This window comes from Hemitrygon akajei, chromosome 11, assembly GCF_048418815.1.
Source record: "Hemitrygon akajei chromosome 11, sHemAka1.3, whole genome shotgun sequence".
NCBI classification, from domain to species: Eukaryota; Metazoa; Chordata; class Chondrichthyes; order Myliobatiformes; family Dasyatidae; genus Hemitrygon; species Hemitrygon akajei.
The window spans coordinates 107,953,298-107,964,276 of record NC_133134.1 but is presented as its reverse complement, the minus strand read 5'-3'; the positions used below and the strand labels follow the sequence as shown (position 1 = coordinate 107,964,276).

The 10,979-nt window shown below is 41.0% G+C and overlaps 1 non-coding gene across 1 annotated transcript; it reads right to left on the bottom strand.

Moving 5' to 3' along the window:
• Positions 1-5,919: 5,919 nt before the first annotated feature.
• On the bottom strand, positions 5,920-5,992 carry trnat-ugu (transfer RNA threonine (anticodon UGU)). The gene has a single exon. It is a non-coding gene; the product is annotated as a tRNA-Thr (tRNA).
• Positions 5,993-10,979: the final 4,987 nt, after the last annotated feature.

Sequence of the window (10,979 nt, the reverse complement as noted above, 5' to 3'; positions counted from 1 at the left end):
CCTAGCTTATATTCAGGAAGTCGAGAGGCTGAATTCAAGGCAGATCTGGTTGTCTTTGTTCTTTAACTACTTTAATTTCATCCTGACCTACTGACCGGGATCAAATAACCAGAAGCCAGATGCATTGTCCCATCAGTTTGACAAACTGGTACAAGAAAAGCAGCCTACCACCATTTTACCCCAAGTCAGGTGGTAGCGCCAATTTGTTGGGGGATCAACGCTCTAGTTCACAAGACCCAAGCTCAAGAGGAGATTCCTAAGAATGGTCCTTTGGGTCGTCTGTTCACTCCAACAGTTCCATCTGGTCCCTCGTACTCCAATGGGAACATTCATTGAGAATGACCACTCACCCAGTGATTGCCAAGACTCTGGAATTTATCAAGAGAAGCCCAAAAAAGACAAAAGAGGTGTAGCAGTATGAGCAGGCATGTGAGGTGTGCACCTGGAATAAGAAGTCCCATACGCAACCTCAAGGGCTTTTCCACTTCTGACCTGTTTCAGGTAGATCATGGTCACACATCTCCATGGACTTTGTCACAGGTCTTCTTCCTTCCAAGGAGAAGACCATTATCATGATAATTGTGGATTTTTTTTTTGAAGGCCTGCAAATTCATTGCCTTGGATACGCTACCATCTGTGATGGAGATGGCCGAAATTTTCCTGCACCATGTCTTCAGGATCCACTGTTTTCCAGTAGATATCATGTCGGATCATGATCCACAATTTGCATCATGTTTTTGGAGGGCAAATTAATTGGGACAATAGTGAATCATTCCTCTAGGTTTCACCCGCAGTCCAATAGCCAGATGGAGCAGGTGAACCAAGATATGGAAAGTACCCTAAGATGCTTGGCCTCTGAAAGACTGGATTAATGGAACAACCATTTGATGTGCATAGAGGTCATCCACAACACTTTATGGCATTTAGTGCACAGGATGTCACCTATTGAATGCCAATTTGGGTACAGGCAGTCCCCGAGTTACGAACGAGTTCTGTTCCTGAGTCCATCTTTAAGTTAGATTTGTACGTAAGTCGGAACAAGTACATCCGGTATTATTTAGCGTCAGTTAGTCAAACATTTGTCTTAATATATAGTATATCTTTTACTTTTCTATGCATATAAAACACTGAAGAAACATATGTATTCCAATAATTAAACCACTGCATTGCTTAGTAATAATTGTAGCTTTCATCGCGGCAGGGCCTTTCACATGCTCCATTATTCTCACTTTATCCTTTACCTGTATCCTTTAAAGTTGTTCCAATCATTGACTGACTGTAGCCTAAAGCTTTTCCAATGACCGATGGTGTTTCACCTCCTTCCAATCGCTTTATTACTTCCACTTTATTTTCAATAGCGATCATTTTCCGTCAATGGAACAGAAAACTCTGGATTTTATGTTCTATCACTGATCAGCAGTTAACCGTCTGTTTGGCCTATCAGAGTTCTCTTTAGGAACTAGTTGATTTGATCAGCATTTCTGATCTGGTTATTGTTCACGATCGCACTTAATAAAAAAAATACAGCAGCAGCCGTGGGCGGCAGGTCTTGTGTGGGTCCTAAACTCCACCTGCACTGAGAAAGGTTAAATGGGACAAGTGGGGTGGTGCTGACTGGAAAAGTGGGGGGGGGGGGGTCAGGGTGAATCTTGCTAAGAAATATTTAAGCCAAATACAAAGTTACACACACAACACAGTGTTAACGGCAACAATTTAAAATGACGGACGGCGTTCTCCTCCCTCCGTTCGTAAGTATGAGTTGTCCATAAGTTGGACATTCAAAACTTGGGGACTGCCTGCATTCTCTACCACACTTCCCTGAGCAGGAGGCCGAGGATGGGGTTCCTGCAGTTGAAGATCCAGTCCGACACTGCAAGGGGAAATGGACTAGGGCAAGGGAGATTTTGTTAGCTCCTACCTGGAAAGCTGAAATAAAGCCTAACCATAAGAGAAGACAGGGACCCGTTTTTGCAGCCTGGGCAACTGGTCTGGCTATTGGCTCATGATTTGCCTCTTCAAGTAGAGCCCAGGAAATTGACGCCCAAGCTCTTTGGACCCTTCAAAATTCTCAGGAAAGTAAACATGGTGGCCTGCACCTTGCAGCTCCCCAAGATCATCAAGATCACTCCCACTTTCCACATCTCCAAATTAAAGTCTGTGAAAACTGGTCTTTTAGCCCCACTAGCATCAGTCCTGCCTCCACCCAGGTTTGTAGGTAGCAAACAGGTCTTCACTGTGAGAAGAATTTTGAATTCACGAACTGCTCAGGGTGTTCGTCAGTTCCACGTGAACTGGGAAGGATTCAGACCTGAGGAATGGTGCTGGCTTCCTGAATAGGACATCCTGGATCCAACTCTCATCCATGACTACAACCATCACCTCTCTAAGCAGCCAAGGCCATCAGCAGACGGCCCTAGGGGAGGGGGTCCTGTCATGACATGCACCCAACCGTGCCAGCTTCTGGGGTATAGATAGTCTAACTATCCAGAATATGGATAGCTGGGGTGGCCTCTTTAAAGATTCAGGGACATCCCCCTAATCAGCAATCCTGTTTTGGGCACCAAGAATTCAGTATTTAAAGAGCACATGAACCGAGGTTCGATGCTCAGTTCCAAGTCCTACTAGTGATTTTGTCTAACATTTGTTTTTGTGCTCAGTTCTCGAGTCAGTTAGATACCATGTCTTGATCCTTGCTTCGGATACTCCAGCAATTGGGTCCAAACCATCCTCGTCAAGGACTCTCAGGACGATTAAGAATCTAGGGGTGGCATATTCCTGTTCAGGTAAAGGATACTCTTTCAAACTTCAGGGAACCCTGGCTGATAAGAGTAAGCAGGTCTCTAGAAAGGAAAAAGAAGGAGGTGTACATAGTGTTTAAATAGCTGGGTACGAATAGGTCCTTTGACTAAGCTTAAGAGCAAAATCAGGACTCTGATGGATGTTGGCTGAGGGACTCTGATGAAGAACACAGGACACCATGGAAGAGGCCATGGAAGTAGACAAAGTGATGAAGATGTATAGCATACTGGCCTTCAACTGTCAACATCGAGTTTAGGAGTAGGAATATAATGTTGCAGTTATCTACTGTAAGTCATTGGTGAGATTTCACTTGAAATATTGTGGACAGTTTTACCACGCTGTTATAGGAAAGCTGGACAGGGCACAGAAAAGACTTATGAGGATGCTGCCCAGACGAGAGAGCCTAAGGTGTAGAGAGAAATTGTCCACGCAGGATCTTCATTCCCTGGTGATTGAGGAGCGACCTCATAAGAGTTTATAAAATCATGAGGAGTTTGGATAACATCATAGTCTTTATCCCAACACATGGATATGAGATGGGAGACATTTAAAAGAGGTCTGACAGGTAACATTTATACAGAGGGTAGCGAGTACCTGGAATGAGCTATAGAGGAAGTGGTCAAGATAGGTATAGTTGCACATTTAAGAGACACTTGGATAGGTAGGAGGAGCAGGTCTTGGAGTGTTATGGGCCGAAGGCAGTCAACAGGAACTAGAAGGGAGGATAATGTGGCTGGCATGGACCTGTTGGGTAAAAAGGCCTGTTTCTGTGTTGTATTACTCTATAAATCTAATACAACAACTACCACAAATTGTACAAGGGTGCATTGAAGCTATGAAATGAAAGGACCTATCTGTTGGCATAAATAATATGTTGGTCCAATGTTTGGTCCATAAAATGTCCTATTCCTGCCCAAAAATAATGTGGGAGGAGGGAAACTTCTACCACTTGCAGAGGTGTTGAAGACCAGGGAGCATAGGTTTGATGTGAGGTCTTAAACTTTTAGAGTACATCAGAAGAATATTTCAACCAGAGGGAAAATGCATGGGAACAATTCATGGACCTTGTAACAGCAACTATAACATTTGACAAAATAATATTCAGGAAATGATTAGAGCTTGTGATGAAAGCAATGCAGTAATCATGAGAGACCTGATTTAGCCAATCTATATGAAAATTGAATTTGGCAATGGCAATCAAGAGAACACATTTATATGACATATTCATAATATTTTAAATTTTACAATGCATACTATAACCAAAGACAGAATTTTAGATATAGTCTTCAGTAATAAGTAAAGGATTCTCTGGAGTAAAGAATTCATTACATAAACAGATTTAAATTTTTAATTTAAAAATAACATTCAAAAACATAATCTTTAATGAAAGTGTGAGAAAATTGGTGCCGAGGGTAGATTAAGAAATTGTTATATTATAATATACAAAATAAAGTAGAAAAACAAACATTATTTAGGTAGTCTATCAACATTATGTAAAGTAATGACTCAGTCTATTCTTCATGTCTACAATGTAGAAGAGACTACATTGAGAACACTGAAGTTGCAGGAGAAGTGACTAAACCACTGTTCATTTTGCGGGAGAGCTTGTCCCTGGGACTTTGGAAAGGACAAGGTAAAGTGGGAAGTGTTGCATCCACTGTGGTTGCATTGGTAAGTGTTGTATCAAGATGATGGAGCTGAAAGAATGACTACTGAATCATTTGAGTCACTCCAGATTGCTGAAGGCTGAGGTGAAAGGAAGGTGGTAGAATCTCATAGAAATTGTTATAAACTATGGTGGCTGTGGGCTAGAGGGAGAGGACAAGGAAAGATTTTTCCTTAGTCTGGCTGGGGAGATGGGTGGTGTCAGAACAGAAGAGGTGAAATGGAATGGATTGGTTGACAGCTTTCTCAATCATGGGGAAATGATTAAAGAAAAAAGAACTTTTGATAACATTAGTGTTAAGATGCTTTTATCCAGGCTCATTTGAAAAAGCACTTCCAAAAACTTGCTCTGCATAAGACACGTCAACCTTAAATGCAAATCCTCATTGCAGCCTTACACCAGTAAGCATACACATTGACATGACCATGGAAGCGAAAGAGAGGCTACACAGAAGATAGAGGCAAAGAGTGAATGTGACTTAGGCATCTTCATGATAAGACAAATGATTCCAGCCAGGGTCATCATGGGAGAACCCTGAAATGAGATATCTCTGCAGGAGGGGAGATCCTTATTTAATTCAGTGATACAGAAACAGGTTTTATATCCTTGCTGGTTGAGTCTGAGTGAGCTACTATACAGTATGTACTTGTTAGAGCCACTTCAGGGCAGAATTTACAATATTTCAGGTTGCCGCCTTCCACTTTTCTCACTCTAGAGATGCTGCCTGGTTTTGGGTCTAACTTGTAATCCTCTGTATTTCAGATTTCCAGCAAATGTGCTGTAAGATACCATAAGACCATAAGATATAGGAGCAGAATTGGGCCATTTGGCCCATCAAATCTACTCTACCATTTCATTATGGCTGATCCATTTCCCTCACAACCCCATTCTCCTGCCTTCTTCCTGTAACCTTTCACACCCTGACTAATCAAGAACTTACCAACCTCCACCTTAAATACACCTAACGACTTGGCCTCCACAGCCACATGTGGCAACAAATTCCACAGATTCACCACCCTCTGGCTAAAGACATTCCTCCTCATTTCCATTCTAAATGGATGTCCCCCTGTTCTGAAGTTCTGCCCTCTGGTCCTAGACTCTCCCACCATAGGAGACATCCACCCCAACATCTACTTTATCTAGGCCTTTCAGCATTCAATAGGTTTCAATGAGATCCCCTCTCATTCTTCTAAATTCCAGTGAGTAAAGACCCAGTGCCTTCAATTATTCCTCATTCAATAAGGCTTTTTTCCGGAATCATTTTCATGAACTTCCTCTGAACCATCTCCAATGTCAACACATCCTTTCTTAAGCAAGGGGCCCAAAACTGCTCACAATACTGGAGAAATGGGGCTTCTCCAGTGCCTTATAAAGCTTCAGCATTACACCCTCTGTCATATATTCTGGTTCTCAATAAAATTGCTGTTCATGCTAAAACAGTTCCCACACAAGAAAGGCCCCAGTGAGATTTGAACTCACGACCCCTGGTTTACAAGACCAGTGTTCTAACCCCTGAGCTATGGAGCCCACAATGCATCTCACAGATCCTACACTGAGTGGTTTCTCTCTCTCCTCTATGCTGTTCATCTTTTTTAGAAGACAAGGCTTGATTAGGGACAGTCTTTTAGCTTTGTATAGGCAAAGTCATGTCTTGATTAAAAAGTGACAGGGAGGCAGATAAAGGAGGTGGCGATTGTCTTTATTAATTGTGGAGAGTATCACAGCTGCATAAATGGATCGCCTACTGACTCAGAGTTGGTGGAAGTCGGTACAGGAAAGAAGCAATCTCTCCATCCTATAAATTACCCTCCCGCCTACCAATAACAGCAACAATGCTGAGGAGCAAGTTAGGAGCCAGATTTTGGAAAAGTGCAAAACATAAAAGGGGCTTTGGCATGGGTGACCTCAACTTCTCAAAAATTGTTTGGCACTTCTTTGGTGCAAAAGCTTTGGATGGGACAGAATATGTGACAGGTATGTCCAGGAAGGATCCTTATACAATTTGTGGACAGGCTGACTAGAGGAGAGGCTAATTTGAATGTAGTGCTAGGCAATGAACCCAGTTAGATGACAGATCTCTCAGTGAGTGAGCATTTCAGGGAAAGTGACCACAACTCCCTGATTTTTACCATAGACTTGTCTGGGATAGAAGTAGAAGGAATGGAAAGGTATTTCTGTGGGAGAGGGTGAATTATGATGTTATTAGGCAGGAACATGGGAGCATATATGGGAACAGATGTATTCAGGAAAATGAACAATGGAAATGTGGAGATTGTTTAGAGCACACTTGCATGGGGTTCTGGATAACTCTGTACCATTAAGACAGGGAAAGGATGGTAGGGTGAAGGAACTGTGGTTACCAAGAGATGTGGAATATCTAGTCAAGAGGAAGAAAGGTTTAGGAAGTAAGGATCAGACAGGGCTCTTGGGTTATAAGATAGCCAGGAAGAAGCTTAAGAAGAGACACAAGAGAGCTAGAAGGGTGCATAAAAAGGTTTTGGAGTGTAGAATTAAGGAAACACTCAATTTATTCTACATATACATGTAGCACAGGAGGATGATTAGAGTGAGAGTAGTACTGATCAGAGATTAAGGAGGGAACATGTGCCTTAAGACAAGAGGTAGGGAATGTCCTTAATGAAAGTAGTATTAACCAGTATTCACTAGTGCGAGCAACCTTGATGAACATGAGGACAGTAAAAACCAGGATGAAATGCTGGACATGTCAATGTTGAGAAAGAGGATGGGCTAGAACTTTTTCAAAACATTAGGATACTTAGGCTCCCATGATGGATGGGATATATCTCAGGCTACTATGAGAGATTACTGCATCTTTGGTAAAGTTCTTTGCACACACATTGGCCCCAAGGGTCATTACAGAAGATCATAGGGTGGCAGATGTTATTCCTTTGTTGAAGAAAGTTAATAGGTGCAATCATGGGAATAATAGATCTATGAGTCTTATGTCAGTTGTTTTCAATCTATTGGAGTGGATTCTTAGAGACAGGATTTACGAGCATTTGAAGAAGCATAGACTGATTTGTGCTCATAAGTATGGCTTTGTGAGCACAGGTCATGTCTTACGAGCCTAATTAAATTATTTGAAGAAGTGAGAAGACAAATAGATGAACGTAGAGTAGTGAATGTTTTGTATATGTATTTTAGTAAGGTGTTCGACAAGGTTCCCCATGGTAGGTTAATTCAGAAGGTCAGGAGGCATGGGGTCCAGGGAAACTTGGCTGTATGGATTCAGAATTGACTTGATCACTAAGGGCAGAGGGTGGTAGTAAAAGGAATGTATGCTGCCTGGAGGTTAGTGTCTAATGGTCTTCCACAGAGATCTCTTCTGGGACCCCTGATCTTTGTGAAGAGAGCCCAACGAGCTTGACAGGAGTTGACTCTCTTGCGGTACCGAATATAGGAGAGGTTCTTGTGATCTGTCCATTCCAGAAAGCAGCACTCTGCCCCCTCCAATGTTGACCTCCTTGGCAGGCAGAAGTTCTCGGTTTCTGACATCATAGTTACACCCCGTAGGAGTCAAGTGACGGAACAGAAAATCACAGAGGTGCAGCCGCTTAACTGCAGATGAGCGCTAGGAGAGGACTTTCCAGCACAAGTTGGAAGGATTCTGTAGAAAGATGGATCTTACCATTTTTCAATGGCCAACCAGCCATATTCTTTCTCAATTATTGAATCAGAGCTACCCATCTCCTTGCCAGGTTACAAATTACAATAGGAGATAGAAAAGGCATGTAAAAAAGGGTAATGTTGTGATAATCATGGGGGATTTCAATCTGCAGGTAGCTTGGAAAAAATTAGGTTGGTGCTGGATCCAAAGAGAGGGAATTTGTAGAATGTTTACAAAATAGCTTATTATAGCAGCTTGTGGTTGAACCCATCGGGGCAATAACATTTGTGGATTGGGTGTTCTGTAATGACCCAGAGTTGATCAGGGAACTTCAGGTAAATGAACCCTTAGGAGACAGTGATCATAATATGGTCAAATTCATATTGCAGTTTGAGAAGGAAAAGCTAAAATTGGATGTATCATTATTAGAGTGGAGTGAAGGGAATTACAGAGGCATGAGGGAGGAGCTGACCAGAGTTGATTGGTAGGGGAATTCAGTAGAACAGCAATGGCTGGCATTTCTGGGGGCAATTCGGAAGGTGCAGGAAAGATACAGCCCAAAGGTGAAGAAGTATCCAAATGGGAAGATGAGGCAAATGTGGCTGACAAGGAGTGTCAAAGACAGCATAAAAGCAAAAGAGGGGGCATAAAATATCACAATTGATACAATTGTATTTCTATGTTATATTGACTGTCCTGTTGAACATACCACTAATTATGAATGACTATAAACAGCATATTGCATATTTAGACAGAGATGTAACTTAAAGGTTTTTACTCTTTATGTATATGAAGGATGTAAGTAATAAAGTCAATTCAAAAATTAGTGGGAACATAGAGGATTGGGAATCTTTTAAAAATCAACAGAATGCAAATAAAAAGCCATAAAGTGAGCAAAGATGAAATACAAAGGTAAGAAAGCTAATAATATCAAAGAGGATACAAAATGTTTTTTCCAGATATATAAAGAATATAAGGGAGGCAAGAGTGGGCATCAGACCACTGGAAAATGATGCCGGAGAGGAATTAATGGGAAACAAAGAAATAGCAGACAGACATAATAAGTACAGCATTTTGTGTCAGTCCTCACTGCAAACTGCCAGAAATGCAAGTGTCAGGGGGCAGAAATGAGTGTCATTGTTATTACTAAGGAGAAGGTGCTTGGGAAGCTGAAAGGTCTGAAGGTAAATAAGTCACCTGGACCACACCCTAGCGTTCTGAAGGAGGTAGCTGAAGAGATTATGAAGGCATCAGTAATGATCTTTAACACATCAGTAGATTCTGGAATGATTACTTTGGACTGGAAAATTGCAAATATCTTTCTACCCTTTAAGAAAGAAGGGAGACAAAAGAAAGCAAATTATAGGTTAGTTCGCCTTACTTCAGTGGTTGGACAGATGCTGGAGTCCATTTTTAAGGATGAAAATTTCATGGTACTTGAAAACATGTGATAAAATAGGCCAAAGTCAGCATGATTTTTTTTCCCCTGAAATTTTGCCTATAAAATCTTTTTGTTTGAAATATTTTGAGGATTTTTTTTTCAGGAAATAACAGACAGAATAGACAAAGGAAGTAGTTTATTGGAATTTTTAGAAGGCCTTTGACAAAGTGTTGCACATGAGGCTGCTTAATAAGATAAGAGGCGATGGTATTACAGGAAAGGCTGACTGGTAGGAAGCAAAAAGTGGAAATAACCGGGCCCTTTTCTGGTTGGCTGCTGGTGATTAGTGATGTTAGGACCATTTCTTTTCACATTATATGTCAATGATTTCCATGAAGGAATTTGTGGCTTCATGCCCAAGTTTGCAAATGATACAAAGATAATTGGAAGGGTAGGTAGTGTTGAAGAAGCAGGGTGTCTGCAGAAGGACCTAATCAAATTGGGAGAATGCAGAACTTTTAAGTGGTAAGGTTTGGGTCATGGCCTGCAAGCAATGCATCTTATACTTGAAAGTAATCTTTCTGTATGAAGCCTCTGAGTTCACAACATTAATTTTAGACCACATGAGCTTCAAACCTCCAACCACTTCGCTGTACAGACATATCTGCCCTCTGACCCTTGCATCAGAACTCACTGCCCAAGGCAACTGATCTACAATCATGCCATGACTTGATATGATCTATCTACAACTTACTTCAATTATTCTTTACGCGATTCTTTAGTAGATTATCACTTGAAATATTCACTTCTTAAGAGATAAAATGAGAAGTAGGAAAATTGAATGGAAAAGTGTAAAAGAAGTAGTGGATACATTTTCCACAACCCAGTTCATCATGCCTCCCCACCATTGAGCACATTTACAAGGAGTGCTGTTACAGAAAGCTGCTTCCATCATCAAGGAACCCCACCATCCAGCCCATGCTCTTTTCTTGCTGCTGCCATCAGGAATGAAATACAGAAGCCTCAGGGCCACACCACCAGGTTCAGGAACAGTTATTACCCCTCAGCCATCCAGTTCTTGAATCAGAAGGTATAACTATACTTAGCTTTACTCACCCCAATATTCAACAGTTTTTACAACTTGTGGACTCACTTTCAAGAATTCTTCATCTCATGTTCTCACTATTTATTGCTTATTTATTTATTATTATTGTTATTTTGCTTATCTGCTTTTTGGATTTGCACAGTTTGTTATCTTTTGCATGTTGTTTCTTTGTCCATCTTGTTGTATGTGGCTTTTCACTGATTCTGTTGTGTTTCTTTGTATATACTGTGGAGGTCACAAGAAAATGATTCTCTGGGTAGTATATGTTGACATACATGTATTTTGATAATAAATTTACTTTGAATTTTGACTTGCTTGTAACAAATTATATCATGAATTAATGTGAATTTAATTGGATTTAGTTATAACGTAGTGTTTTACATCAGATTTACATAAATTA